This window comes from Sminthopsis crassicaudata, chromosome 1 (genome assembly GCF_048593235.1).
Source record: "Sminthopsis crassicaudata isolate SCR6 chromosome 1, ASM4859323v1, whole genome shotgun sequence".
NCBI classification, from domain to species: Eukaryota; Metazoa; Chordata; class Mammalia; order Dasyuromorphia; family Dasyuridae; genus Sminthopsis; species Sminthopsis crassicaudata.
The window spans coordinates 65,121,414-65,127,551 of NC_133617.1; positions in this window are offsets into that span (position 1 = coordinate 65,121,414).

Here is a 6,138-nt window from a genome sequence, read left to right on the forward strand (position 1 = left end):
CTGATCTCTTTTTACAGGCGGCAGCAGCTGCAATGGGGTCTGTCTCTTGAGAGGCTTCAAAGAACAGGCGGCTCACCCACAAACCAGGGCTTCAGGAGTTCTTGAAACTCAGATGAGAAGACTTCTGCCTTAGAAAATAACTTTCACTTTAACCATGATCTCAAATAAACTTAAAGTTAAAATAGATTTAATGAAGAGAGAATTAGAGGAACTACACTATATGTCAGCTATATTAATCAATATTGATGTATTTAAATTTAAAATAACTAAATAGAATAAGATTGGAGTTTTGTTGTAGTGTAAGAAATGATGAACTGGTAAAGTTAGGAAAATACAGGAAGACTTGAACTTATGAAAAATGTGATTCATCTTTAGAGAAACAGGACAAGTGGAAATAAGCATAGTATGGTCTTATATATGAACCTATATTTGTATGTATGTGAATGATATATGTATAGATAGATACAGATATATATCTCTGAGCTTAATTGTAGAGAGAGAAGGAAGGAGGGGGAAAAAAATAAAATTAAAAATGCATAGCAGAGAACAAAAGAAAACTTACAAGGAAGTAAAGAAAATATGGATAGCTCTGAACACAATGTGTAGTATTTATTATGTAGCCTTTCTTGAAATGGAAATTTATTTCTTTATATTTCGAATCCTCTCAGGTTCTGCTGTGTACTGGCAATTTTTTTCTTTTCTTATTTTGTATTTATGTTTAAAATTTTTAAATAAATAAAAAATTTTAAAGAGAAAAAAATAGTTTTCATTTTATAGGTGAGGCACCTGAAATCCAAAGTACATATTATTGGCTGAACTGTGCTTCAAAGACAAAACTGTCAATTCCAAATCCTGTCCTCTCTTCTTTCTACTCCAGACTAAAATCCCTTTTGCCTCAGCCTCTTCTACCCTTGCTCCTCAGGGAAGTTAGAACTTGTCCTGGAAGGAACCTCAGAGATCATCTAATCCTGGAGTTCTTAACTTTTTTGTGTGTTCTATATTATTAGACTAGTGAATATTGTAAATTCCTTTTAAGAATTGTTTTTAAATGCATAAAAAAACACAGAGGATTACCAAGGAAACCAATTATCTTGAAAAATAATTTTCAACATAGTTAAAAAAAATTTCATGGACCCCAAGTTGAGTGCCCTCATACTACAGATGGGAAAATAAGATTCATAGAGTAGAAATCACCAGCTGAGATTACACAGGCAGTAAGGAGCAGAGATTCAACAACTGTGAAAACAAACAACCTAAGAATCATAGAGATTATGTAACTACTGTTAACACTAAAATACCAAAAAGTTCACACAGGTTATCACAACTATAGTTAACTTTGAAAAATAAAATAGAAACAAAATAATACCAAAGTGCTAGTCACAAGCAAAAAGCTTTCTTTATTTCCCTGGAGGAGAGAAACTAGACCCCCCCCTCCTCCAGCAGGAGACCTGCTTTAGTGTGGACAAATCTCAAGATATATTAGTGGCTGCATAGTCAGCTGTAGCCCTGACAATGATGGGGTAACAGCAATAATGAGATAGGGTTGATTGATAGTGGGGCTTCAAGACCTGAACATAGGTACTGCAGGTGCATGTCCAAGCTCAGAGACCTGGTGCTGGTGTGAAACAATTCTGGGATTTTGCTGTGGCTGAGTTCGTCCAGAGGGTGAGCAAAAGGGATTGTTATCACCCTAAGCTCAGAACAGAACTTGCTTGCTGGACCTTGGCTCTGCTAAACATGGTATAGAGAAGTATAAAAAGAGAGAGAGATGGTCTTAGCATGGGCAGATTCAAATCCAGATATCTCAACTCCACATCCAGGTCTCTTTTTAATACATTATAAATTAGAAACACTCTCTCTGGTAAATGATGCAAAAAATTGGAAATGAAATAGCAGAAACTAGGCTTAGATCAATATCTTACACCATTTCCACTTTAAATTTAATTAGAAGAGAAGCACATCACTTATCTTTACATCTATGGGTGGAAGATGAATTCTTAACTAAACCAGGTATATAAAGGATTACAAAATATAAAGCAGATAATTTTGATTATGTGAAATTGAAATATTTTTACAGCAAAATAATGTATCCAGGATAAGAAGAAAAATAATGCATCTAAGAAAAGAAGGGAAACAGTGAACCAGGAGGAAAAAATCTCTATGTCAAGTATCTCTGATAGAGATATCCAAGATATGTAGACAACTAACAGAAACATATGCAACCAAAAGCTATTCCTTAACAGAGAAGTGTTCAAGGGAAAGGAATAGTGTTTTTTTTTAATAATAGTTTTTATGTGCCAGATATTTTTACAACATTGACAATTGCCAAACCTTTTGTTCCAATTTTTCCCCTCCTTCCCCCCCCCCCAAGATGGTAGATCAACCAATACATGTTAAATATGTTAGAGTATAAATTAAATACAATATATGTGTACATAACCAAACAGTTGTTTTGCTGAACAAAAAAAAATAGGACTTTGAAATAGTGTAGGGGGAGGGGAGCTAGGTGGCGCAGTGGATACAGCACCAGCCTTGAATTCAGGAGGACTGGAGTTCAAACTTGATCTCAGACACTTAACACTTCCTAGCTGTGTGACTCTGGTCGAGTCACTTACCCCCAGCCTCAGAAAAAAAAGAAAGAAAGAAAGAAATAGTGTACATTTAGCCTGTGAAGGAAATCCAAAATGCAGGTGGACAAAATTAGAGGGATTGGAAATTCTATGTAGCGGTTCATAGTCATCTCCCAGAGTTCTTTCTCTGGGTGTAGCTGGTTCAGTTCATTACTGCTCTATTGGAACTGATTTGATTCATCTCATTGTTGGAGAGGGCCCAGTCCATCAGAATTGATCATCATACAGTATTGTTGTTGAAGTATATAATGATCTCCTGGTCCTGCTCATTTCACTCAGCGTCAGTTCATGTAAGTCTCTCCAGGCCTTTCTGAAAACAGCCTGCTGGTCATTTCTTACAGAACAGTAATATGGAAAGGAATAGTTTTTAAAGAAAAATTTGTGACTGTTAATATCACAAAACCAAATGTTCCAAATTGTTAATGATAAGACAAATAAAATCAAAACTACCTTGATGTTTACCTCACACTCAACAAATTTGTAAAGATGACAAAAGACAGGAGCAAACATGATCTCATAGGTTTTGGCTCTCTATCTTGTAGCCACTCTCCTTCCCTCACATTAGACAGGATGGAGCCCTGAACTCCCAAACCTTCATTTCAGAAGGAAAGTGAGCTCAGAGCACCCCATTTCTTACCTAGAAGAACTACGTTAGGGCTTTTGGGAGTTTTCCACTTCTCTCCACATGTTTCAGTTTCCTGTTGTGTGTTATCTTCCCCATTAGATTGTAAGCTCCTCGAGGTTAGGAACTGTCTATCTTTTATCACAACACCATATCATGGATGCTTAGTCAATATTTATTGATTAATTATTAATAATGGTATATGGAGAAGCATGGAAAGACTTAGGTTAGGCAAAATGAAGTAAGCAGAGTAAGTAAAACAACAATTGTAATCATATACTGAAAATGGATTGAACAACCACAAGCAATAGAAGATTAATGTTTGAAAGGGATAAGGAACAAGGTTGACCCCAAAAAAGAACTGAGAAGATGCCTTCCTCCTCATTTGAAGAGAATGGAACATTATGTATATGGAGATGGAACACTGTATTTAACATCCAAATTTTTTTTTTTGTATGTTATTAGTTTTGTACTTTTTTTCCACTTCGCTCTCTTTAAAATATTTTTCTTATAAGGGATAGTTCTAGGTGGCAGGGGTAGGAGATACAGGGAAAATCTAGGCAATATAAAAACAAAATAAAAATCTCTTAAGATCTAATTTTAAAATTAGATGATTTCTTAAAGATTAAGGTCAGAAATAAAAACTGTCTTTAATATCAAACCAATCCAATTCTCTAATTTCATAAATTGGGAAACTGAGACAAGAGTGAGAAACTTGCTTTGAGCCAAAATCCAGAAGAGCCAATGACTGTAAATTTGGGAAGTTGAAAATTGCCCTTCAATCCTTTATTTAATCAATTAATCAAGTAAGTCAACAAGTATTTATTAAGAACTTATTATGTACCAGATTCAGTGTTAGGAATGTAAAGACAAAAAAGAAACAGTTTCTGTCTATACATTGTATCAGAGGAAACAACATGAATACAAATATAAATACAGTATATAAAAAATTTATACAAGTTAAACAGGAGACATGGGGCAGCTGGGTAATTCAGTGGATAGCGATCTGAGTTAGGAAGACCTTAGTTCAATTTGATCTCAGATATTTTTCCCTTTTTATTTTTTAATTAATTTTATAATTATAACTTTTTTTTTGACAGCACACATGCATGGGTAATTTTTTACAACATTATCCCTTGCACTCACTTCTGTTCCGAATTTTCCCCTCCTTTCCTCCACCCCCTCCCCTAGATGGTAGGCAGTCCCATACATGTTAAATATGTATAGTATATCCTAGATCCAATATATGTGTGCAGAACCGGATTTTTTGTTGTACAGGAAGAATTGGATTCATAAGGTAAAAATAACCTGGGAAGAAAAACAAAAATGCAAACAGTTTACACTCATTTCCCAGTGTTCCTTCTCTGGGTGTAATTGATTCTGTCCATCATTGATCAATTGGAATTGGATTAGCTCTTTTCTTTGTTGAAGATTTCCACTTCCATCAGAATACATCCTCATACAGTATCATTGTTGAAGTGTACAGTGATCTCCTGGTTCTGCTCATTTCACTCAGCTTGATCTCAGATATTTACTAGCTGTATGACAATATAGCAAATCATTTAACCTCTGTTTGCCTTAATCCACTGAATCCCTTGAGTATCTTTGCCAAGAAAACTCTACGGACAGTATGATGGAACTACTGAACAATATAAATTAAATACAAAACAGGGTAGCTAGGTAGCACAGTGAATAAAGCTCAGGACCTAGAGTCAGGAAGACCTGAATTCCAGCCTTAAATACTTCCTAGGTGTGTGACCTGGTTAAGTCATTTAACCCTGTTTACCTCAGCTTCCTCATTTGTAAAATGAACTGGAGAAGAAAATGGCAAACTGTTCTGCTATCTTTGCCAAGAAAACTCCAAATGGTGTTACAAAGAGCCAAACATGACTGCAAAACAAAACAAAAAATAAACTAAACACAAAGCAATGGTGAGTGTTGTTGGAAAGACATTAGACACCGAGTCTAGGAATAAAGGTCTAATGTAGAAAGTGGAACTCGAGCTAAATTTTGAAGAAAACTAGGAATTCTAACAGGCAGTGGTAAGGAGATGCTGCCTAAGTAAATGCAAAAAAAGAATTGGGGAATATAACATCATGTATGAGGAGCAGCAAGAAGATAATTGAAAAAGACCTTTGTTAGGATTCTGGAGCCCTAACAGCTGCTGGAGTGTCTCCTCCCTTCCTCTTCATTTCTCTCATCTGTAGAACAAGAATACTGAACTAGATCAGCAGTTACTCAAAATTTTAAATGTCTTAAAATTTTTTGAGGATTCCCCTCCCCCATTTGTTGTTATGGACTACATCTATTGATAGTTACCATTTTAGAAATAAAAACTTCTTAGTGTTATTAGAAAATAATTTTGACCCCTCAGATGCCCTGGAAGGAAGTCATCAATACATTTTGAAAAGCTTCTCCTCTCCTACACTAAATTATCTTTAAAGTCCCTTGCAACTCTAAACCTATGATCTACCATCCTTTGGTTTCCAAGGACCCATTCAGCTCTGCCGTTCAATGTCTTGAAGTTCTTTCCAGAACCAACATTCTAAGAACCCTTCTAGCTCTGATGAGTTCTAAGGACCCTTATAGCTTTGATCATTTATGTCTGGAGTTTTAAGGTCCTTCAAGATCTGAAATTCCATATCCTGTTGAATTCAACTTAAAAAACAAAAACCAAAGCAAACAAAAAGCCATTGAGTTCATTCTGTCTATAAGGCATTGTTCTAGGTGCTGGTGATATAAAGACAGAATCAAAATAGAACCTGACCTCAAGAACCTTACTTGCATTCTACAGGGAGAATGCTTCATGCCGGGAAAGTAGACAGGAGGTAATTTGAGAAGGGAGAGAGGGCAGTAATGACGGGGGAATGTGGTGGTGGTAGTGGG